Source organism: Meleagris gallopavo, chromosome 3 (assembly GCF_000146605.3).
Source record: "Meleagris gallopavo isolate NT-WF06-2002-E0010 breed Aviagen turkey brand Nicholas breeding stock chromosome 3, Turkey_5.1, whole genome shotgun sequence".
Taxonomy (NCBI): domain Eukaryota; kingdom Metazoa; phylum Chordata; class Aves; order Galliformes; family Phasianidae; genus Meleagris; species Meleagris gallopavo.
Genome location: NC_015013.2, coordinates 89,741,995 through 89,768,455, shown reverse-complemented (window position 1 = coordinate 89,768,455; position 26,461 = coordinate 89,741,995). Strand labels below are relative to the sequence as shown.

The 26,461-nt window shown below is 37.3% G+C and overlaps 1 long non-coding RNA gene across 1 annotated transcript; it reads left to right on the top strand.

The window, feature by feature from the left end:
- LOC104910468 lies at positions 1–24,873 on the top strand. The gene is made up of 3 exons (XR_793103.3): positions 1–121; positions 21,648–21,800; positions 24,783–24,873. It is a non-coding gene; the product is annotated as an uncharacterized LOC104910468 (long non-coding RNA).
- Positions 24,874–26,461: the final 1,588 nt, after the last annotated feature.

Genomic DNA, 26,461 nt, shown 5'->3' with positions numbered 1-26,461 from the left:
TCGTCCAGGGAAAGGTTCATGGCTTGGTAAAGGCAACTTGGATACAGGACCAGACCAATCCAGTATGTCATTAGAAAATCTTGTGTTTGGAGCTGGCTACTGCAAACCCACTTCATCAGAGGTAAGAAGGGTGGACGATAATACTTCACTTGTATTTGGTCACACAAAATGTTCATGTTGTATTGAAAGAATATGCCCTGGTTTATGTCACTAATATAGGGATTTCTTTTGAAGAATCCTTCATTTCTCTAGAATTACCTGGCATTTGCGTTCATAGTTACTGGGTGCTCAGATCAGTCTCAGAAAACTTCAGGAAGTATGGATATTCCCCTGATTACCAATTAACTTTCAGGGTTGCATTCACTTGACAAGATGTTTGCTTTAGGGTGAAATTAATTATTCAGTAAAAGATCCTTGTTTTCAGATCTTATATTTACCAACCAGAGCCCTTGAGTAGTTACTAATAATGTTGTGATTAGCAGTAAGCCAAAGCTGGTGGCAAGAAGGAACTTGGAAGGACTTGTGTCTGAAATACTGAGGAATGAGTACTGTGTGTGTGTTGTTGAAGGGGTGTTATGTACCCGGCCTTACTTGAGGCAGGTCCCATAATTAGTGTATGCCTTTGATCTTGCTATTTACTGTAGATGATGAACAGAGATTATTATGCAGCTTTTAGAACAGAGTCATCTGTTTGAAATAATGAATAATTGGATTTTGTTTGTTTTTTTGTTTAGCAGGAAAGTGCTAGCTTTGTAGTGTTTTGCTTGCTTGTTTGTTTTTGTCAAAAATATTTTGTCAAATCTAGAGCCCCAGCCTAGAACACTGGAATCATCTCATTGTTAGAAAACCTAAATTCAAAGGTTCTGATTAAAATGCTGCCCTTAACTTCTCTCAAACTTTCTGTTGAAAGTATTCTCGTCTACCTATTAATAATATACTAACCTCAGGCAGTTGGTGCAGAACTGTCAGGGAATTAACACAAAATGAGAGAATGTTTGGCCTGAGGCTGTTGTTGGAGCTGTTGGGTCACTGTATGCTACTGACAAACAAACTGACCTCTACTTCTCTAGTAGACAGTCCCAACATATCAATTTAAATAACTGTTTATCATAAAAAACTAATCCCTGTATGTCTCTACATAAGAAGAGAGAGGAGAATGGTTCCTACTTTTCATTATCCTCTGGAAAAATCTCTGTTTTAAGAAGATAAATGTAAAGGCTAACTACCAACTCCTATTTTTCATTTCATTTTCTGCAGAAAAATCTCTGTTGTTGTTTAGGAAACTTTATTTCCTTACCAAATATTTGCCTCAGGTGCAAACCCTATTTTCTATCCACTTTGACTGACTAATCTTCTTTGATTACAGATCTCTTTTTTTTTTTTTCTTTTTTTTTTAAAGACAGCATAATTATTGTCCTAGCAGGTGACCTATCAAGTACTCTATCATGAATAGGCTTTAGCTCTCTGCTATGCTGCAGGTCATCTGAGCATCAAACTGGTCAATTAGAAATATAATTTTGCACACTCCACCTCTGCACGTCTAGGTGTGTATTTGCTTAGCTTGAGAAACCTATATAAGTCATGACATCTATTCTTGATCTGAATATTTTAACTTAATAGACTGTGATGGCCTATGACTATGGATTTTGCATATGCTTTACATGATTTATGATAATAAGTGAAGACTACTTCTCTTAGCGTAATGTAAAAAGTACAAATTAAGAGCTAGGAAAGGAACTGCTCTGAGGAGGTAAGCCTGAAACCAAGTGAGGGCCTTATGACTAGCTGCTGTTTTATGTTGAAACTCATATCAAGCCATAGCTAATTAAAGAATGAGGAGTAATATTTCTCGCAGTGCTGCAATGCTTTATATTGAATAGAATTTATATCCCTTTAAAAGTGTATAAATTCCCTTCAAGACTGTTTGAATGCATTTATAAAAGATAACTTCATCTGGACTATAGATGTGTCCAGTATTCAGGAATTATGCAATCACCTTCAGTGGTCATGAGAATAGATCCTTCTTAGACAAAAAACACAGACTTTTCTATTCCTCTTTATATATTCTTGGTTGGACATTGCCTGTTTCATGTCCAAGTCAGTAATTCTTAGATACCTTAGCACAAGATATACCACTACATTTTTTGTTTAGTTGTAAGGAACTACGGTTTGATACAACCAGTTAAAGTCTAGGCTATAACAATCAGCGTATCTTGTCTTCTAAGACAAATAAGCAGTTCACTGAGCAGAAGGGCATGGAAAAATCCCTGCTGTTATGAATGGTAAGGAGACTTCAGATAATTTTCATGGAATATAATGCAGGAAAACTGTTTGTTTTGGAATATAGCAGATTTCATGTTTTGGTTGGTTGTTTTTTTTTGGGGGGGGAGGTTCATCTCCATAATCAGTTCTGCTGATTGTGTATATTTCTGTGTTCCATTTGATCTGAGAAGTCTCTGGTTCTGTGACCTTAAGAGGCATCTGCTGGCCAAGTGTTTTCTTTCTGATGCTTATTGTAGAGAACTGAATCTGCTGGTTCTCTGACATGCTGTGAACAATAGGGATTTTCCAGTGTTTGAGGTCTATCTCTTGTCAGCAGACAAAAAAGAACTTTCCCCTCCACCATCTGCGGCACAATTAATATTCAAGAATAATTCCATGTGAGTGGAAGTTTGTAATGGGTAGGAGTTCTAAATCATTCTTATTGCACCCTCATCCTCAAGACTGGGAGCTGTGTAGTTTAAAACCTCGGCAAGTGGGTACTTCAGTATCTCTGAAGCACTTATTAACTCAATAATGTATGCAATTTCATAGGCTTCATAAATTCTCCACTGTTGTGAAGCAGACTTGCTCACAAAAGTCAGTTTTCTCCTCATTAGTGTTATCATACTCAGTAGATGATTAGAGTTATGGTTCAGACAGAACATGAACGTTTAGCTTCAATAGCAGCTGGATTTACATTAGTGCTGAGCTTTAAGGAAAGCTAGAATTGTTCTAAAAATCTGATGTCATGCCTCCAAGCGCTTCCTGTGTATGAAGTACATGGTACTTATCTTGATATATCATCTCTAGGTCATACAACCAGTTTTACCTTTTTGTTCCTCATGAAACTCAATTTTACTCAATTTGCTTTTTTTTTTAATTAAAAGTGCACATTACTAGCTTCATTACCAAAGAAGGTTCATATCTATCATCAGCTCCTCTCACCACTTACTATGTTAATCATCTGCATTCAAACTGCTGAGGTACTACTACTTTGTGATACATCGTGAAGGCTCCGCATTCTGCAATTCTGACTTATCCACATGGAGGCTAATTAAATGACAGCAGCTCTGGACTGTACCTATGTGATTTTCCTAGCTCTCCACAGGTGACTGCCAAACACCACTGACAGTATTCTCTTCTCTCAGCTCAGTGGAAAAGTTGTAGTAATTGAACCTCTCTAAGGCTTGATATTTATTTATTTATTGATTTATTAAGATTTCCACTCTTGTCCTACATAGGAAATAGGAATCTTCCCTTCCTCCACCCCTTTGTCCATATCTCTCTAATATTTTCTCTCTACCTGTGCACAGGAAGTTTCTTGAACCATGCTGGAGTGTAGGACAAAGTGATTTTGTTTTAATTCTGTGCCATGCTCTTCCTTTCAAGAAAAGTTATGACACCAACACTATTTCTTGTTGATTACTGCCTTTTGCTGTTAGATAAATATGAAAGAAGATGATTTTCTGGACAAAAAATCAGTAGAGAATAATCTGCAAAATAAGAAAATGTACTATTACTTCCTAAGGATCTCTTCAGCTTATGAAGAGATCATGGTATATGCATATCAGAGGGGATTAACAATATTCAAAAGGACTTGGGAGATGTTGTGGCATAAAGCAGACCCATGAACTGTCTGTGACTAATTTCTCCCAGGGCATCTCAGTTCCCAGTGGTGACTGGTAAATTGTTTCTTCCCATATTTAGGGTGCTGCTCTGGATATTTGGATGTTGTTTGGATGTCTCAGAACATCACACAGACTCATGCTTTCGTGTGATAAGAGCAGCCATAAAAACTAGACACGGAAAAATATCTGCAGATCCTACATCTACAAAAGAATAAAAATAAAATGTCCCTTGCAGAACTGAAAATTACTGGGCTAAAAACTGAAAACTATATTGGCACTCACACTTCTGCAATTTTGTACCTTACTCTCCACCACACACCTCTTCTATATTCACTGCTGTCAGGATGTTCTTATGACTTTGTAATATTGTGCATCACGTGCCTGCTGTGTTATAATCAAGACATATTGCAGGTTATTAATAAGTTGTACTCACAGTAATCTTGTTTTCATTTGGCTAGCAGATGCACTGCAGATAAGTTGACTTGTAGGTAATCAAATTGATTAATCATATGATTTCCCACTAATAAGGCATCAATGTCTGATGAGAAGTGTTCTTCTCCCACCTAGCATTAATGTAGCTATCCCAGAAGACTTAAGTTTATGTCTGGATTAATACAAGAACTAGGAGTGTCATTTATATAGAATTACAGAGTTCTTTCCCAAAGATAATTTGCTAATACTTTCTTCTTCCTAGCAATATATGAAAAAATGAGGTTATTTCAGTATAACACAGAAACAAAACACCAAACCCCATGCTTTTATGTCACACAGAAGTCATTTGCAATTTGTTCTTATGGTCTTCTACTTGGTGCTATTAAATCGCTACACGTCACTTTTTCAGATCAAGGCAGGTTATAACAAGAGAATAACCCACATAAGACCCATCATGGGAATTGCAGTGTGTCCTGAAAGCTCAATTTATTTTCAAGAAGAGACATATCTTATACTTTCCAATTCCTTCCATGCATAGAAACTATATTGTAGATTTTCCTTTTACATCTTTTTATATTTTTTTCTCCTTAGCAAACACCTTTCTAGCTTGTTTCCCTTGCTCCTTTTCTCAAGGAATCATAAAATGATATAAGAAAGACATAGAAAGGGAAAAAGAGAAGGAAGAAAATGGAAGAGAAAGGAGATCTCTCATGCTTTAGCAATCATTCTTAATGGGTAGTTTTAAAAGATTAGGACTCTTTCAGTGTCTTGCTTAGGCAAATGGGGATTAGTTGTGACTGGGACTCTAGCAGATGTCCAGTACATAATTTTTCTAAAATAGCAAGAGAACTGGTATACTGTTCCTTGTAAGATATAATGACAAGTATCTTTAATCAGTATGCTCAGGGCACCATTTGTGATAATCACTGATGAAGTCTTTAATCTTTAGTTGCCTAAAAATAAATGGCTGATCTTTAGAAAGAACTGTAAATGATTTCATTGCTCTAGCAGAAAACATGCTAACTAATAATGTGATGCTAACTGGTTTCTTTAGTCATTGACATATTTTTTTTTTTTTCTGACTCTTATTTTTTGACCTGACCTGCAGAATACAGCAAAGCAATGATCTGCATTTTGAGTTCAAAACGTGGAATAAATTGGCATTAGGTATAAAATGTGATGTTGAAAAATTTAGCAGTATTCTCATTTTGGTTCTATTGTCATGAAATAATCTGAAGATTCCAGGAAACCTCTAGGCAAAGTGACGATGGAGTCTTCTGGAGAGAATCCTTAGGAATTGCTCACATTTGGTTCCTTTCTGAAAATCAGTGGAGTTTTCATAGGAGTTCCAATTTTCTTACTTGATTTTACTGTTTTTCTACTGTACGCATGTATTGTAGAAAAAATCAAAATGCTGCAATCTGTTAACAAATATCACTGTTTCTCTACATGTGTCTGTGAAAGTCAATCACACCTTGACTTGTGCAACTGTAATAATTTCTTATACAACTAATTTAGGGTGATTTTGAGAAAAGTAATAAAAGTCATATTCCTCACATAGAATTTACTTCTCTTTTGTAGCTATCATTAAAGTTATATCCTGATCACTGATTACGGTGATGGTCTACCATCACTGTAATTTCTTATTTTGGGGCTGAAATCCATTGACATGGCTTGTACTGTTATTTACTTGACTGATATTTTTTCAGTTAAAACTTTCCCTTTCTAGAGATTGCATCATTGATTTTTGAGGCAGCTTACAGAAGAGGGATTGGGACAGATATTTCTTTCTTTCTGTCTTTAAATGGAGTGCAGAAGCAGCAGAAAAGTCCTTTCTACTCTTCACTTTGGGATGTGGACTTGGTTGCTCCCTTCTTTTAATCGAGCACTCTATGATTCAATTTTTCTTTCTTCTCAGTGCATTTCCCAGTGGTTCTTTGTTGAAAAATCATCTTCATATGCCCTAAAGAACACTGCAATAATTCCCACTGACTGATGGTGAGAGAGTTGTTGAAAGGAGTCCGAATCAAGTCTCATAACTTCTGAGTTGATGGCCTTTCCAACAGTAGCACAGATGCCAACAGCATCACAGCCAAGATCCATCATCTGGAGGCAAACTCTTTGCTGTTGGCAAGAGTTCCAGACAGCAGTTCAGGGACTGGCAATGAAAAGAGAGATTCTCTCTTTTTCCAACCACTTTGTTATATTTTGTGGAAACAAATCTTCAAGTGACAACAAAAGCTTGTACCTCTGTTCAAAGCCAGAATGCCAGTCATAATGACCTACAAATAGTTTCACAGCAAATATGAATTATAAGTTCTGGTGCAGTGCTTGAGAGGACTTAGAAATGCAGTACCCACAGCATCAGCTTATGTACAGGAGCTGTTTCTGCTCCACTATCTTACAAGTTATCTGACAAACTTCAAGAATCTGACAAAAAGAAAGAAATGGACTGAGTGAAAAGAGATGGGTCAGTGATTCTCAAGTCTTCCCAGTAATAGCAGTTGTCAAATTTTTAGTCAGTATACAAATAGTGTTTTTAGAACTCCGTGGGCAAAATAAAAAAAATTTGAGAAGTGCTTTAATTCAAGAATGAAATCCCTCACAGTTGACTGTACTTAACCCTATGTTTACTGAGTGTACTGGAGTGCTTTTATAGATAACAAAAAATAAACAAATTGCTGGGTAGAATTAGGTAATGCTTGAAGGAAAGAAGGGCAAAAATGTTGGAGAAAAAGACCTGAGATCAGAACTGCTCTATTTGCAACCCATCCCGCTTAGCTCTGTGTTGAGTTCAGTTTCTTTTTCCAAGCCTATCTGAATCAAAGTAGCTTTAGAGAAAGCCTTTATCATTTATTTACACTAAATGATCTGATGATAAAAGCTAGTTGAGTTGAATACAACTGGCAGGTACATTTGGAAATGTGTCTTGGACATTTATGTTCTTCCTACTTAATGTTCCTGATAACTTGAAAGAAATTCTTCAGCCACTAAATCTGTTACTACCTTAGTTATAATTACCATTGTGACTGCAGTGATTGCATTTCAGGTGTCTGATCTCCATGATGACACCTGGGTATGCCAGGCTCAATACCACTTATCTATTTTGTAAATGTTAACTCCATAATTGAGCAGGAGAGTTTTCAAGAGGCAGCAGAACTAGCATCAAGCAAAGAATGTTTAACTTCCTGTGTTGCAACAAAAAACTTTTCAACGTCTTGACTAAGAATTGGCCTGAAATGAGCAGAAAATAAAAGTTGCTTCGTCACTGTAGACTTGGTAGATCTGGTACACTGGGGTGAAGTGGGATAAGCAGGATGCAGACAACAGGGGAAAGTGAAAGGTGTAAAAGCATAATATATCATTACAGGGTACACATAAAAATAAAAATTAAATTAAAAAAAAAAAGAATAACAAATCCATAGCTTCAGGTCTTCACATAACTGAGATATGTGTGTGAGTGCATTCAGGCAGAGAGATAAATGAGTATCTGAGTGAGAATCTAGGACCAGAGGTTCTTCTAGGGTAAGCTCAATGTGTCTGCTATGCATATAAGCTTACACTACTTCCATGACTGGCTTAAACCTTCTTTCCATACTCTTTTAGTGAGAAAGAGAACGCCATAGGGTAAGTGGAGACATGATGGATCTGTTCTCTGATGTCCCAGATGAAAAATCAGGATCATCTCACAGACTGTGTTATATCTTGGAGCAATCTGTGTGTCCCACTGGAGTAAGATCTACTTGACATTGCCAGACAGAGTTGCTTGAGGCAAGAGTGAAGGCCTAAATGGGACAGAGGGGTTCCTTCAAAGCAGTGCTGAGTATTGTTCCTGCTCTACATATTGTGCCTTTCTTGTAAACAAACATGGTTTGACTCTCCAACTGTCAGCCAACTCCCAATTTCTTTTCTACTAAACTGACTGGAAATATTTCATTTAAAACATAAAATGATGGCCTACAGAATAAGCGGTAAGTGACTCGTGGCTCATGAAATTTGATTGCCTTTGAGGGCAAAATGACTTCAGGGCTGGAATATGTACTATGCATAATATAGGAGGTATCTACTGGCCTAGGAAAATGAACCTGTGAAAATACAATACTTATGCAAATTTATACAGCTCCAATTATTCAAAAATTCCCTGTTCTGTTGCAGTAAATTATAGCAAAATGATGTAATTGTCTTTAAGTAATATACCCAGGAAAGTTTCCGATTAGCCATTACTTCTGTTTCAGTGATAACATAGAAATTGTGGATTTCTGAAGTGATATAAAGGGCTGTATATTGTTTTATAATTGTATTTGCAATTTGATGTATGTGTATATGCATGTAAAAGAGATATAGATGATTCATTGCCTGAATATGTCAGAAGTGAAGACTTCAAGAATGCAGCATAATGACAGCATTAAGCACTGAGTTGTTTCTTGCCTTAGAAACCATGTCCCCTCAAGTGTCAAAGAAAACAGATCAGCCATACAGCACATAGTAAAGCATTTCTTGAGTAGACTGTTTGCAAGAAAGAAAGGATTAGTACCAGGGCCACTACTGATTCTTTCGTTGTGTGATTGGTTGAAATAAAGTGTTACTCCAGAAAGAGCAGGTTCTGAAACATTGCTGTGAGAAAAATCCAATAGATCTCATTTGGTCGCTTAGAAAACTTGAATTATGTGAGTGATGGAACTCTCTGAGCCACATAATTATCTTCAGCAATATAGCTGAGAAAGAAATGGAAACTGATTTACAGCAAACTTTGGAGTAGTATTTTGCAAAAGAGCTTCTGTTCATTGTTTTCACTATATAAGGATGGACAAAATTCATTTAAGCTGAAAAAATAACTAATAAAAGGATTATTTTTTTCCTCCAATTTTATAGACCATAGGAAATTCAGGATAACATATTGCTGGAAGGTGCTTCTGTGAGCTTAGAATTTTCTACTATTGAGAGAAATGACAGTGCTGTCAGTGCCTACAGGCATTCTTTGGAAAGTGAAGGCATGTGAAGGGTGCTGCATGAACCAGTATTTGGGCATTTTGAGACATTGCCAAAAGGCATGCAATTTCAGAAACTATCAGGGCTTAGATTTGTGGGTTTTTTTGTTTGTTTGTTTTTGTTTTGTTGTTGTTGTTGTTGTTGTTGTTTTTTCTTGGCTTACAACTCTCTCTATTTAATGCTTGACTACAATTGGTTCCAAAATATAGACTTGTTGAACTTCAGTTCTGTTCCAGTTTGACAAAGCATATGCAAAACAGTAGATTTTCCATCTTTGAGGGAAGTTGATTGTGAACCAAACAGAAAAAAGTGGGTATGCAAGACCATTTGCAAATAATAATAAAAAATAATAATACTATCAATAGAATCTTGATTACTTCCCACCTGCTTATGACTCACTGGAACTTATTTGGTAACTGTGATTGAAGAGCAGACTTGAAAGAAACAACAAAACAAAAAATCTGCCTTAGTAACAAAATGTTACAATGTTTTAAAAAATAAATCCATAAAGGTTGAAGTAATTTGCCACTGAAAAATGACAAGTAGGTATTTCCTCCTTAGCCATGTTTTGACAGCGCTTTTAGTGTTAAAAGTTTCCAAGTTTAAGAAGAGGTCAGTAGTGCTATGATTGTTCTCAATTTTTATCTCAATTTGTGAAGAAGCTAATTAGCTTGCATGCAGAAACTTCTTTGATTATGGAGATCTCCACATTGAATTCTGGACAAGACTGTCAAGTAAATAGATTTGCATGGGTGGGGGTGGCTCCATCTACCTTCTCTCCTTTGAGACTGAGTTTGATTTGGGATTGGATACAAAAAGGAGCCAATGAGAAGCAATTTTCAAGTAATAGCCATTGTAAAATTATTTCATAGGCCAAGTAGATGGGAGTAGGGGAAAAAAATCAAATTGATTGCTACAGGTGGACTTCTTTAATGAGACCAATGAGTTGATCTTATCCTTAACAGTGGGTTAATGATGTTAACGATGATACAGCACTTTAAAGGTAGAAATCATAAAATGCTTTAACACCATGACACTCAATTTTGAGACAGTTTTAGTAACCATTTCAGAATGACAAAACAGGAACTAAATTTCAGAAAACCTGAATGGAGTAGCAGTGGGGCAAGTGCACTGGTTTCTTCTCAGAACTAGGTGACATGCAAAAAAATTCATCTCAGCATAATAGTTTCTTTATATGTTGTATCCCATTATTATACCATTTTCTTAACAAGTGGGAGAGCCCAAATTCTGTGGTCAGAGATAGGAAAGGATGATAGAATCACTGAGTTCAGTCCACTACCTTGGTGGGAAACAGGGAAATAAACATTTATTTCAGTATATTGAAATATATTTTCCACCAGAACATCCTCTCTGCATCCTGCAGAGTACTGATTCTCAGCTTAAAAATTGCTATGGCACGTGGCAATTTGTCTAGTTTTGTGATATTGAGGAGTTTAAGGTATGCTTTAATTAATATCTTTAGTTTGTTAAGAGGGTGTATGAGGTGGGTTATGGTACTTAGCTGACAAGTCTTGACTTGTTATGTCACAATAATGTGATAAATTGCAATCATTATTAAAAGTGCTATTGGAAAGAAAGAAAAGTTCATTTCATTTCACTATGAACAAAGAAATGATTTCTTTCTGAGTTAACATGTTATTTTTTCCTGGATTAAGACTCAAACTGAAAAATCAATTATTCTCACAAATCTCATGAACAGAGATTCAGGCCTGAAGTAACTCTCTCTTTATCAGTGACTGTCAGTATTTAATACAGCCTGGCATTTCTAAATAGGAATCTATGGTCCTCACTATTACAGAATCACACAGAATCACAGGGTTGGAAGGGACCTCAAAGATCATGAATCTCCAATTCCCCTGCCACATGCAGGGCCACCAGCCTCCCCATTTAATACTAGACAGGCTGCCCAGGGCCCCATCCAATCTGGTCTAGAACATCTCCAGGGACAGGGCATCCACAACCTCTCTGGGCAGCCTGTTCCAGCACCTCACCACTCTCTCTGTAAAGAACTTCCCCCTGACATCCAACCTAAATCTTCCCTCCCTCAACTTCCATTTTCCCTTGTCCTGCAGTTATCGACTCTTTCAAAGAGTTGATTCCCCTCCTGTTTGTAGGCTCCCTTTAGGTACTGAAAGGCTGCAATGAGGTCACCCTGCAGCCTTCTTTTCTCCAGGCTGAGCAAGCTCAGCTCCCTCAGCCTTCCTCATAGGGGAGGTGCTCCAATCTCCTGATCATCTTTGTGGCTCTCCTCTGGACCCTCTCCAACAGCTCCCTGTCTTTCTTGTAGTGGGGGCTCCAGACTTGGACGCAGTATTCTAGATGGGGCCTCACAAGAGCAGAGTAGAGGGGGACAATCACCTCCCTGTCCCTGCTGGCCACCCCCCTTCTGATGGAGCCCAGGATACCATTTGCCTTCTGAGCCACAAGGGCACACTGCTGGCTCATGTTAAGTTTTTCATCTATCAAGACCCCCAGGTCCCTCTCCACAGGGCTGCTTTCAAGGGCCACTCCTTTCAGTCTGTATGGATGCCTGGGATTCCTCCAGCCCAAGTGCAAAACTCTGCACTTTGCCGTGTTGAACCTCATCAGGCTCACCTGGGCCCACCTTTCTAGCCTGTTGAGGTCCCTCTGAATGGCATCTCTTCCTTCTACCGTGTCAACCGCACCACTCAGCTTGGTGCCATCAGCAAACTTGCTGAGGGTGCACTCGATTCCGTCATCGACGTCATTGATAAATATGTTAAAAAGCACTGGTCCCAAGACGGACCCCTGGGGGACGCTGCTTGTTACCAGTCTCTACCTGGACATAGAGCCATTGATGACCACCCTCTGTCTGCAGCCTTTCAACTAGTTTCTTATTCATCAAGTGGTCCACCCATCAAATCCACATCCCTCCAATTTGGAGATAAGGATGTGGTGGGGGACCATGTCAAAGGCCTTGCTCAAGTCCAGGTAAATGACATTGGTCGCCTTTCCCTTGTCCACCAATGACATCACTCCATCATAGAAGACCAAAAGCTATTGATTTTATTAAATAAAGAGCATTTCAGAGTGAATGTTTGCTCTAACTTTGTGCATCAGAAAGCAAGACTGAGACTATTTCTGTGATGCATGAAGCATGATACAAGTTCTATAAGTTTAATAGCATATTGTGGCAAACACTATGAGAGAAATGTCACGTGCAAGGGAACTGGTTTTAACTAATTTTAGGGGAAAATCACAAGAGAAGATCATGTAGGTGTAGAAGGCCAAGAAATCAGTCCACTTCCACCCTTGTCCTTCTCAGGCATCAAGGCTCATTCAACCCTGTGTTCAACCAAAATTTCTTTCCCTTGAGGAAACTGGCACCAAGCTAAAGCAAAATGATGCCAGCTCAAATCCTTTAGGATTTGCCCAGGAGGCATTTTTCCTTGTAGCAGATTTCTTTTGATAAAATTTTATTCTTTAGACACAATTCCCTTCCCTTCACATTCCTTCCCTTACCTTCTTCATCTTCTCTCCTTCTTTTCTTTTTCTCCGTGTAACTGAGCTGCAGTGAGATTCACTTAGTCGATCTGGTTCCTGTGAACCCTGGCAGAGCTGAGCTATATGTCCACAGCAGAGAGATGCTCTGGGAAAGTGTTGTCAGTTGACTGTCATACAGATTTATCATACCCTCCTGTAGGGGGGACTGGGAGGATGACACAAGATGGGACATCCATTTCCATCCATACATCTTCACTTCCCTTCAGTTACAGTTTTTTTCTCTACAAGGATTCCCAGGGACACACTGGGCCCAGACAAATACACTCTCCTTGGAGCCAATAGGTTATGTCTGGGTGAAGAATGCAACTCATGATGTCTGAACAACAACAAAAAAAACTATGGAAACTCAGAACACCCTACAGTTCTCTCTCTTTGCATGTACCTGGAAAGAGATAATCTTTCTGAGGATTATTTTCCTTAAGTGTAAAATTGAAAAAATGCTACTGATTTATTTTTGATGGACTTCCTATTTAGGAAATAATAATCACTATAAAATATTTGAGTACTATCATTTATTTATTTATTTAGGATCAGGCAGTACACAGCAGTGGGGCAAAGGGCAAAATTCATCCACAAGCTGCTGTAGTACACAAGTACATGACATAAGGACATCTCTACTGCACCCAGAGCCCATGTCCTTCCATATTGCTATTTGTCAAAGTTGAATCAAAACATTTTTTGTACTTTCTGTTGTCTTTAATGCAATTTCTAGTGGTGCAATCTCATTACACTACTGAACATCACATGTGCGTGAGTGTGTACATAATGTGTGGGAGAGACACAAAAAAAAATTACTAACAAGTTTCATTTTGGAACCTGACTGGTTTTATGCCTGCTACCTGCAGTGATGTGTTATAACAAGGCAGTTCTACAGCTCAGGGGTCCTTGTTTGATCACAGCAACAGAGTGGATTTCTTTCCTTATCTGCAGATAAGCAGCATGGGCTCTACTTAATCAGAAAGGGCATTGCACTGAAGTCTTTTTTGATGTCTCCACTGTGGTATTTTGTTTAGGAGCTCTGAATTTACATAATGTGTTGTGTGTTTGTGTAAATTTAAAAATATATATTTTGTAATTACATATGAAAGTCAGCTTTTTATATATTCATAGATGTCTGTCTGAGATTTTGTTGGTTTTTTTTCTGGATAATCTATTAAGTTCAGAGAGTTTGAAAAATCAACCACTACATTTTCCCATAAAATAATTTGTCAGTATTGCTGTACCTCTTGGCCAACAGACACCTCAGAGTACTTTGTGACTATCCTCTAAACAAGACTCTTAACTACGAGATAAAGATATGGATTAATATGTGTCATTTTGATACACACATCTAATAGAGGGAAAGGAAAGCATGACTTTTCTTGTCCCAGATGATTCAGTGCTCATCTTGGAAGAAGTATGCCTCCAGTCAGACACCTGCTCTAGCTTTCATGAGACATCTTCTCCAGTGTTTAATTTATTGCTAAAGAAATATTTTTATGGCTTTAATTTTCCCTATAGCGATGTATAACCTTAGAGCTCAGGTGAAGGAAATGATTTTCTTCCTTATCCATCATCAGCAGAATTTTGTTAAGACTTCTAAGCCTTTTTAGTTTGCTTTCATATGAAGAGCCACTGTGGTAGTAGACACTGCTACTGATATGTTAAGATGTAACTTGACCTTTGAGGCCTTGGAGAGGTTCACTTTTCAAGGTGATATGTGAAATAAATTGGAGGCAGACTGAGAGACTTCAGATTTTTGCTTAGTTTCTATTGAAACATAATTCAAAAACTGTGAAATCTCTTCTAAAAGTAAAATTTGGAGGGGGAAAAAAAAAACAACACAACCAAAATCAAACCAAGACACCTGAAAATGGAAGATAACTTTATTTTGCTTTGGACTTTTAAAATGTATAATATTATGCTGAGTATGAACCTGACAAAAGAAAAAATAAAAAAATTTGAGACTTTATTTGAATTGAAAAAATCAAAATGTTTTGTTCTGAGGGTGTCCAAATGAGACATTTGAAATCCTGTCAGGGTTTTACCAAATTTTCACTTAGAAAAAACTTTAATGGGAACCCTTGAGGCCGTTGACACATTTTCTTTTTCTAGACCGATATTTTTAGATGTAAATTGTCCTATCAACACTTTATTGCCCGATTTGTCTTTCTCAGCCATTTATTTTCTCAGCCATTCTTAATGTAGAAAATACAACTTGTGTTTTTTAACAGTATCTTTTAGTATTGAAACCCTGAGACAAAACAGTTAGAACCTACCAGGATAATTCTCTTCTGCCTGTTCAGATAATGCTTCATTTTCAAGACGGATGTTTTTTATTTTTCAAGGGTTTGAAGTCAAATATTATCTTCATGCTAATTTCTGTATAATGTTAATTATCATTAAATTTGACTTCAGTCTTGAGCAATTTTTCCACTGTACTGTCATCCCAGTGGTTTTGGCAAAATAACCCTAACTATGAACTATTAAAATAAATGCCAAATTGTATCTTTTATTATGAAATACCAACTAGAATTTCTTTTTTTTCATAAAAGATTTAATGAGAGGCAAAGCATTAATGCTTTCCTATATTGTCAATAATGTATTGTCAGCTATTTCCCATTATTGACACTTTTGGATTAGTGTTGCTAGTGTCATGTAAGTCAAAAGTAAATACAGTATAGTGATTTTACTTTTATTTTAAGAGTTTTGAGTAATGAAACATCATATAATAATAGAATAGCTTGGTTTGGAAGTGACATCAAAGATTATCAAGATTATCCCCACATTATCTGCTTTGGGGAGAGTAGCCACCAACTACATCAGGTTACCAAAGGTCCCATACAACTTGATTTTCCAGCAAGAATTCGTTGACTGAGAGAGAGAAGGGAAGGTCAGAATAAATTATTTTTTGTTGTTGTTTATTGTTTTTAATTTTATTATAAAATATCAATATTTCCCTTTGTTATGTGTTTTCCTGTACATGTGAAAGAGTGTGCTTCTGCCCCTGTGCTTCAGTCATATCTCTTAGGACCAGAAATAATCTTTTAATCCTTTCTCAAGGATTAAAACTCAGTAACTATCATTCTGTTTCCAACTACCAGCTCACAGAAGAGCTCCTATCATGAAAAGCATTCTCTGTGGTAAATATGCAAAATCTCCATGCTCACTGGTTTTGAAGCTATACCAAAATTAATATGTTAGGTGACAAATGCAGGCATCCAGATGAATGGGCAGACACCATGCTCTTAGAGACTGCATTCATCTTGAGATGCTGACCTTCGTTATTCTGTTCCAAGCAGATTTCTAGATCTTCACTAGAAGATGATACTGTCTGCTAATGAAAAACTACTGGAAATGCCAAACTCATCTATTTAGTCTGCAGTAGTTTCTTAGTATCTTAGAATTCTTGACAAGCATTTGAATTTGAATCTGAATTACGAAATGCTGTTTTGAATTAGATTAAATGTAAAGAGTCTAATTTACCAATTGTTAGTACTATTGTTGAATGTTTCACACAATTTACATAGCTTGTGAAATTACTTTAATACAAAACAAATACCAATAACTGTGTATAACAGAGCATAAAATCCAATTGGTGCCTTTTGATATTAGATGGATTTGGTACACTGCAAGTGGTTACTCACAAATTGTTCTTTGCATTAGAATAATGAATTAGCATGAACCTTATTTAAATTGTGTTTGTTTTTCTCAAGTAATTTTCCTTTCTCTTGTTGTAAAGTACATTTATAAAGTAATACACTGTAATTATAGGAGAAATCTATTCACTAAAAAGAACATTACACAGGACACATTCATTTTAAAGGGTGATTTATTTAAGTCTATTTAGCAGGGGTATTGTCAGGAATGTTTTGCTTATTTTGAAGTTGTTGAGTTTTTAGGCTATTTTCTTTGGCTGAGTAAATACTAGAAGAAATTTTAGAGGATAGGTGGACAAAATACAGTATATATTCAGGATCTGGTTTTGCAGAACATGGCCAAATTCAACTGAAGGCTGACCAAACCAAGTGATCTCAGCTGCTCATCGCACACTTTGCCCTCTAGATCCTTCTCCATAGCTTCTTCAAGTTCTCCCTTTGACTGACTATCTCTTAGTTTTATGCCCTTCTTACATCATGGTGCCCAAAACTGCACACAGTTCTCCAGGTGAGGGTTTATCAGATACATGTTGGCAGCTAATGGGACAACTTTATTCTTACTTTCATTTGGGATCAATACCACTGATATTTTTCAAACACCATAGAAAAACAAACTCTTAAAGCAATCATTGCATTCTGAAATTATTGGTGTTATTTGCAGTTCTTTGCATTGTTTTCCTGACTGACCATTTCTGTCTGTTTTTCTATCATCTTATGGCTTTCATGATATATTTTGTCTCTGATGCTGTTGGCACAATAAAAGTTGTACTTTTCTCTGGTGTCAATACTAGTAGCTTCTGTATCATCCTCCATCACTGCTGTTGGAGTACATTTAGGTGGTAGGTCTTGAAGTGAAGATTTCTAAGACGTTCATTTGCTCACAAACTTTTCAGAAGTAAATGAGAACAAAAGCCAGAGATATTCTGCTATTGCAGAGAAGTTCATGGAAAAGGAAAGTAGTACAGATACATTTTGAACTAGCATAGAAAATTCTGTTCTTACTTAAAAACCAATGAGAATAAATTAACATAGACCAAAGGAATTTACTCAAAATGTTCAAGTAAGCTAATGTAATTTCACAGTGGATTTTACAAGCCCAGACAGTCACTATGTTTTGGACAAGCTTGGATTATCAGCTTCACTATGTAAACTTGTTTTAACATGGGTTGTGTCTTAACCAGAAGTAAATCCTTTGGAATAAAAGGTATTTGTCCTGATTCAAGAAGCACAGATTTCTGAGCACTTTGTAGTTGTTTATTGGGTCATGGACAGTATTTTTCCTGGATTGTAGCTTTTCAGTACTCTTTTTCATTAGACTACTATGTTCCATGATTGCTACTAAGCTTCATTTTTTAGTATTGTGTGAAGCTAGGCTATAACCTAGAAAATGGCAACCACTTAAACAGTGTAGTAGAAAAAGCAATTAAAAGTAAGAATGTGGAAGGTATGCAGTCTTCAGACCATCCCAAAGGAAGGCATTTCTTGACATTTCTTAGATTACTGAACTGTGACGGATAGGTTGATTAAGCTACAGTAGTTTATAATGGTCTTGTCTGACAGATGCCTACTGTGCTTGGATCCCCAGCAGACAAGGACGCACAGGCCTTAGCTCACATTACCTAAACTGTCCCTGAAGTGGGTTTAATAATCTCTCTTGTATCCTGCTTTGCCTCTGTGTGTGCAAAAACTTTCCAAAGAAGCAGTCTTCTGAAGGCAGTAATTCCTTACTGTCACTGAAGGACCAGGGATTTGGACCTTGATGTCTTTTTTTTTCCATCACTCTTACTTCCCACCTTGACAAAATGATATTTCAAATTAGGATTATAGAATCATAGAATGGCTTAGGTTGGAAGGGACCATAAAGTTTCTAGCCTCTGCCATGGACAGGATTGCCACCCACCAGATCAGGCTGCACAGGGCCCCAACTAACCTGGCCTTGAACACCTCCAGGCATGGGGCATCCACAGCTCCTTTAGGCAACCTGTTCCAGTGTCTCACCACTATCAGAGTAAAACATTTCCTCCTAATACCTAATGTAAGTCTCCCTTCTTTTTCTTAAAACCTTCCTTCCTTGTCCTATCACTAACTGTCCATGTAAAGTTGATCTCCCTCCTGTTTACAATCTCCCTTTAACTCCTGGAAGGCTGCAGTAAGTCCTTCCCACAGCCTTCTCTTCTTGAGGATGAACAAGCCTAACTCCCTCAGCCTTTCTTCATAGGAGAAGTGCTTTAGCACTCTGAGCATCTTTATGACCCTCCTCTGGATCCACTCCAACAACTCCACTTCCTTGTTTTGCTGGGGGCCCCAGGCCTGGGCACAACACTCCAGATGGGGCTGCACAAAGACAGAATAGAGGGGAACAATCCCTTCCCTCTCCCTGCTGCCACCCCTCTGTTGATGCAGCCCAGGATACTGTTGGTCTTCTGGGCTGGAAGCGCACACTGCTGGCTCATGTCTATCTTTTCCTCCATCAAAACCTCCAATTCCTTCTCTGCAGGGCTGCTCTCAAGGAATTCCTCTCCCAGTCTGTATACACACCTGGAATTGCCCCAGTCCAAGTCCAACACTGCACTTGGCCTTGTTGAATATGATTAGGTTCTTGTGGGCCCACATTTCAACCTCATCCAAGTCCCTTTGGATGTAATACCTTCCTTCTATTTTGACAATAATGACCAAGTTAAGCTGGTAACACATAATGTAAACTATTTTGAATAATAATTGTTTTCCATTTTGTGTTTTAGTACTATGTAAATCTTTGCAAAGTATTCTCTGAGGAGAAATTCTCCTGAACTCCTATGTTCTATAACCTAAACTATTCACTTCCTAAGAAATTTTCTTTATTCAGCACTATATGAATATTAGACAAAGACTAATGCACTTAAGGAAGAATAAACTGATGAGGATTTTCAACATCGTTAAATCACACATTTTGGAGCCCACATGGAGTTGCATTTTCCTATTATTTTTTACTTTTAGTTTTAAACAACAATTTATTCCAAGAAAGGTTCTGAATACACCTATTGAAATTTAGACTTGTTCAACAATACTGTGTTACAGTACTGATATGAACTATGAAATTACCTCACATTTTTCCTTCTGCTTGTCAGTACAGAACTTAAATGCCAGAGCAATTTTTGCTTAAAAAATCAGCAATGGATTATGGAGCAGGACATTTTTGTGACATTGTGTATCAATCCACATCAGATTTTTTTATTATTCCCAGCAGCATTTGATTATGCTCTTTTATTTTTTTCTGTTTCCCATTGCAAGAATAAAATTTGAGAGTTTTGATACCTTCCAGGAACAACTAATACAGACAGTCATCACCAGATCTTTGTGGGTCAAGCTGAGAAGTCCCCATTTTGTCTACCACAGTACACTATTTAATATCTTGATGATACACAAGAAAGTTGAGAAATGCATCCCAGCTCAAGTTAAGACCCAGGAAATGCAGGTTTACTTGGGGACTCAAAGATAGAACAGTGTGGGAAGTACACTGGCATGTGGTTGGTGAGTCTTCACTGTTCTGGGAAATGGCTGTTGCGGCCATTGGCTTAGTAACTATTAACTTACTCAGTGTCCAAAAAGGCAGACAGTACCTAACCATGGTGTAGGAATTATATTCTTACTCCGTTAGAGATCAGTTGTGGAGTAAATTGCAAATTGTTCTTGCTTCTCCATATCCATACATTAGTGGGAGCATCCTGACTTATGCCTTTGTGCAACTCATCTGCTGTAGATCTAAATATATTCTCAATTTACCTAATGTTTCATAAAGTCCAAGGATAGAGTACCTTGGTGGCTTGCTTTCTTTGTCTTCATTATCCTTGTTTCTTGTGCAAAGCATATAAATTATCCCTTGTGATGGAACAAGAACCAGCTATTATCATTGATTGCAAGCTGTAACAGATCTTTCTGCTACACTATTACAAGCAATCAAAGAGGATGACAAGTCCATGATCTGGCTAAGAACTGTAAAATGCATTGCTTACAGAGACCTAGGAAATATAAGCTGTTACTGACAATTGTCATAATAATTCTTAAAACTCTCCATGAAATCCTGGTCACAAAAGCACAGTTTAAGAACCAGTTTTAATTTACATCTGAGCCTTGCAAATTTCAAATTTACATTATTTCTCCAAGTGTTTTTGACAGAACTGAAAACTTTGATATATGGTGACTTTATGCCAACTCAGCTTATGTTCAAAGAGTAAAGAAGTTTGGGAAAAATTTTGAATAACTGTGCTGCAGTCTGTCCATTGACATCTCTTCCCACAAGAGAGATCATAATCCCGGTGTTTATCCTGGAGGACAAAATGACTCTCATTAGTAGACTGAATAGCATTACCATCAGCATTTTTTTTTTTTACTAATATTCATAACAAAGTATGGTTGTTGGACTACATAATATTTAAGGATCACTTCCAACTCAAATGCTTCTAAGATTCTGTGATTCTATCCCACAATGACATCAAGCTCCAAACTTCACAGAAGGGCTTAAGACACTATGAGGAAAATGGAATTTAAATGTAGTCTTCCTTTTAGTCCTCTCTATCCATTATCACTCAGAGGGTGATGACACACTGGAACAGGTTGCCCAGAGAAGTTGTGGATGCCCCATCCTTGGTGGCATTCAAGGCCAGGCTGGATGTGGCTCTGGGCAGCCTGGTCTAGTGATTGGCAACCCTGCATGTAGTGGGGCATTGAAACTAGATGATCTTTGAGGTCCTTTTCAACCCAGAATATTCTATAATTATCCTGTAGCAAAAGATGTGCCATTGCTTACACTGTCTGCTCCGTAGGAATATGTTTGTTCCACAATGGGATATGGATGAAAAGCAGAGCCAGACTGATATGTTGGAGCATTTGGACTGAATGTTTTAGTACATGGGACCATGTCCACTTAGTTCATTTCCAGGACCTACTCATTTTGCTATGGTTTGGGAAGAGCATGCACAAAGAATGAGATACTATTGTAAACATATGCCTACATATTTAGCTGATTAGGAGGTAGGTCTGAGTGCCAAATGCTTGATTAGAAGTGAAAAGCTGTTGAGAAAAAGATTTTTATGGAAACCTCCTGGACAACTGGAGAGCAAGAATTTTAATATCTGTATTTTTCTATTCTTTTTCTGATACTTCTGTTATATAGGGAAGTTTTTATGTCCCATCTGAAAACTGCATGCAACATGCATATAAATGGCATAAGGATCTCTGTCTTCTGCTCTTGATGCTCAAAGAGGACTTCACGTGTACTACACCCTCATAATGAAGGAGGTTCCTGATTTACCACAGCTGAAGTTGGGTAAGAGGACATTTTAGATCACTGAACATAATCCACTGCTGTGTTTTCAATATAAGTTTCAGTAGAAAAATTCTCGACATGTTGAAGATTTTAGAGAATTTTCTCACCTATTTTCTGATTAGTGTTTACTTTGGCACAGTACTGCCAGACTACCACTTTCTCAGTATATGAATATCCTTTCATCCCCATCTGAACAGGGCCTGATGAGCAGAGAGGTAAAAATGTTCTGATATTTTTCTCAAAATACATGCTTTTGAATGATATTTTGACTCACTTGCTTTAACTTCCAGTTCTAAATCATCATGAGGTTTGGGAAGACTAGAAATTTTGCTCAACTGTGTTTTAAACTGAAAACACAAATTGGAAATAGTTGATATGAATGCTTTTGAAACACACTCCCTTCCTCATACTTTGCCATACTTTTTCTGTCAATAGCATACTTACATCTTGCTCTTTAAAATGACACCATTCTTCTTTCTAATTCATTTAATAGATTTTCTAGCTTATGGGCAAAACCATTTTTGGCTGATCAGGCTGTTTGGGTCCAACATGGAAGCGCTGGTTGGATTGGTGGGACAGAGCTCTGTAATTTGCATTTGGTCATGTCTGTAATGATAGTGTGAGCTCCTATGAAAATAAGGAGCATCTCTGACTAATTCCTGCTCTCCCTACTGTTTCTACTGATTCTTTGAATTCAAGGAATGTGTCTCATCTGTTTTTGTGACTTTGTATGTCTGTATACACAGCTGTCAGATTGTTATATTGCAGAGTTAATTATATTAAGAGTATTCAAGGCATTAGTGAACAGATTTTAAAAGGGAGGGAAAAAAAAATTCTCTGTGTAGATGCTACAAGCTTTCAAATATAACACATTATGCTGTACAGACTTATGGGCTTGATAGCTTCTATTTTCCGCTTCATGTCTTATTCCCTGATATATATTTCCAGTCAAAATAGCCTGCAACTCATGGAGTGGGGAGAACACATACTGCGTTATTCCATTTAGCTACAGGAAAAAAATAAAGTTACAGCATTTTTATTTGCAACTTATGAGCTGTCAAACAAAATCCAGCATGCAGCAAAACCTGTACTTCAGGCATCTTGGTTATCAGGCACATTTTTAGATGATTTATGTTTTACCTGAAAAGGCTTATAGAAGGGGAACTGGCAGAGTTAAGTTTGGTTGACCACAACTGAAGAACAGACTCGGATATGCATGTATTGGCTTTCTGAATACAATTGACTTGGTTTTCAAATGACTTCTGGTACTGAAGCAAGCACTTAATTTGCAATTGTACTTGTTGTAATACATGCAGATTTGCTAAATGCAAATACCCTTTCTAGCTGCTTGAGCAGAGCACTATTTGCATCATTTTATTCACAGCCTGAACATCTACTGAAGATTTGATTTTAAAGACAGACTTCTGAGGCCAGTAGCAAAGCCTAGCAAAATCATGGAGTATAAGATTTACCCAGTATGATGAATGTCAAGCTTGTTTGTGTGAGACAGTTGCCCAGACTGTTCTTACAGTCACTAGGGAGAAACAGACTCATTTAAGACTATAAAATATATTACAGACAAATAGTGCTTTCTACCTTAAGATGACATGAACAGCACCTTCTAGTTGCTCATTTTTCTACACTGACCACTAGAACGTAAATGACTCATTCAGTTTTAGACATCTATATTTGGTGAGATTAATCTCATCATAGGTTTCTAAAGATAGTTAAGATAAATACAAGACTATAAATCTGCTCTGTGGACTTTCTTAATTCTTTTTTTTTCCCTAGCCTTCTGAATAGTATATTAAAATTTAATAGTCTAGTTAAGACATTAAAAGTGGAAATGATTGTTTCTCACATTTTGCCAGCTAAAGAGAGATCTCAGTCTCTAGTACTATTTGAGAAAAATCACTTGGGATTGGGAAGGGAATTAATTTTAATTAATTAATTAATTAATTAATTAATTTAAATGTATGCTATTGGAAAGTTCCACATCACAAAATCTAGCTGCAAGAGTTGGAGAGTTGATATATATCCTCCCCTTCTTCATAGTTTGTTGCGCATTTAATGTGGAGTGTCCCTATGCTGGATTCTCTCAGGACTACATCAAAGCAATGCTGCATGCTCTAGGCAAAGTTCTTGCACAGGGCAATACAGAGATGTTCATCTATTACCATTCAAATGTGCAGGACTTATCTTACATGGCCTTGTGTAACATGATATGGAGAATTATTTATTGTACATCATTTGATCAGATGTTCCAATGGTGAGACAACATTTCATTTAGTTGAGCATGTGGCCATAAATCACGGAATGACTGAATGGTTTAGGTTGGAAGTAACTCTGGGTCCATTTGTCCAACCCCTGCTCAAGCAGGGACACTCAGAGCAGGGTGCCCAGGACCCTGCAAAAGCCCAGGTGGCTTTTGACAATCTCCAAGGAGGAGATTCCACAGCTTCTGGGCAACCTGTGCCAGGGTTCCATCATGTGCACAGTACAGAAGTTCTTCCTTGTGGCTGGGGGAATATCCTGGGTTCTGTTTTGTGCCTGTTGGCACTGGGCGTCACTGAAAAGTTTCTGGCTCTTTGCAGCCTCCCTTCAGATATTTGTATATACTGATAAATTTCAAAAGCTAGTAAGGAAATTTCTATTAAGAGAGAGAGAATAAAAGCCAAATTCTATCCTGTATCCTGGCAACAACCTTCCAGAATATCTACAGGCTTAGTTTTCTAGGTCTCACAAGCAGAAATTGTACCTGTACCCCTGCAAGTACAAGTTGTATTGTGCATGAACTTGTCCAAATTGAAGCTTGTCCACTGACAAAGAATGTCTTATTTATTGTCTTATTTATTATATGAACAAAAAGTACAGCTTAACATTTCATATCTACTATTCCTAAATCTGACCTGCTTCTTTCTCTGTTTGTTTTTTGTTTGTTTGTTTGTTTTTTATTTTGTTCTGTTTTGTTTTTTCCTCTAGAGGAACTACCTGTGGAAGATACGTTATCTCAGTTCTGTGCAGAGCTGCAGGTATTGTCTTTAACAGAATCAGTTGGTGCTTTTTTTCAAGTCTATTTTTCAAGTGCACTGAGACAGCACAATCATGTATTGGAGTAGGGAGAAAGGTAATTTGGTGCCAGAAGAAAGTTGCTGGATGTTTCTTTTCCACCAATAATTTCACATAATTTTGATTATTCACTTACATGATGTTTCCGTTACTTTTAACAATTCATGAGCTGGAAGCTTCAGCATCCACCAGTGAGCCCAGGCAGAATGTCAATAGTATTCACAAAAGTTGATTCGGGGTAGGTTGCAATCACAACTTTTGTGCTGACACGGAGAGAATACCCCTTGGCAGATTGTGCAGCCACATTTTTCAAATAAAAACATTTAAATGTCTAAGAAAGCTTGTGGGAAGAAAAAAGTTATTTTGACACAGCAGTAACTGAATTACTGTCTTGAACTTCCGCTGTTTTGATTTCAAGCGAGACATAGGCAGTCATCAAGGGAGCCAGAAAGAAATGCAAACGTCAGTTGATCACTGGGGAAAGTGTTTTATAATCAGAGATTTAATACTTTTGATTTGCTCAGTTTATTAGCAGGAAGACGGCACAGGAAAGAACAGTAAAATAACAATTAATGGAGCTGAAACAAAATCAAACTACACTTGTATTTACACTGCAGTTACAAGTGGTGAGACAATGTTTTTTAGCCATATGTAAAAAAAAGGACTGAAATAGCAAATTTCTTAATTTCAAATCAGAATTGGATTATTAGAAATAAATCTGATTTCATCTAAATTTAGAGAAATGTAAGTTATGGGACACAGCTCAACTGGACTGCAGAAATTTAGAAGCCTTTAGGGTATTGGCGGTCAGACAACATTATCTAGAGTCTCTTTGGGACCAGTAGGTCCAAGAAAGTTCATATTGACTTGGCATACATCAGAAAATGTCATGTCTAATTTCTCTGTATTTTCAAATTCCTGTCCAATTCTTGTTCTCGTATTGACTGGCTTTGCATGACCATATTTATAAAGCAGGCAGTTTGTTTTTAAATTTCTGGGAAAAGAGTAGTAACAGATAGGAGAACACAATATCTACAACAGCTGTTTATCTAGAATGATATAAGAACTTTATTATGGTTTTCATGTATATCATTAAAAATGTTGGCATTAGCATCCCAAAACAATGGTTTTTGATGATTAATGACTGAATTTTCAGAGACTAATAAGACACAAATGATGAATCATTGTACAGTGTTGTTGGGACACAGGACTAGCATTGACCAGCTCTGCAATTAAGTGCAAAAGTCACTGAACCTCTGTATAGTTTTCAGAAGAGTATTGGCCAAGCTTTCCGAGTATTTTGCCTCTAGGAAAATGTGAACTGATACCATTTCTCTTCAGCAGAAAGTACGAAGGACAGTCATTTATAAAGAAAGAAAATGCTATTAAAACTACACAGAAGGAAGCCCGTGGGGTTAGTTTCCCATTACCACTGTGTTACCAGGATCTGGTCCATTTTTAAAATTAAATAAAAACAAAAGAAGAGAAGAAGGTGAATTTTGCCCTGTTTTGTATTTAATCCAAGGACACAGTAGCTATTCAAAACAGGAAAAAATGGAAGGCTTGTCTTTTTTTAATTTTGAAAATGATTT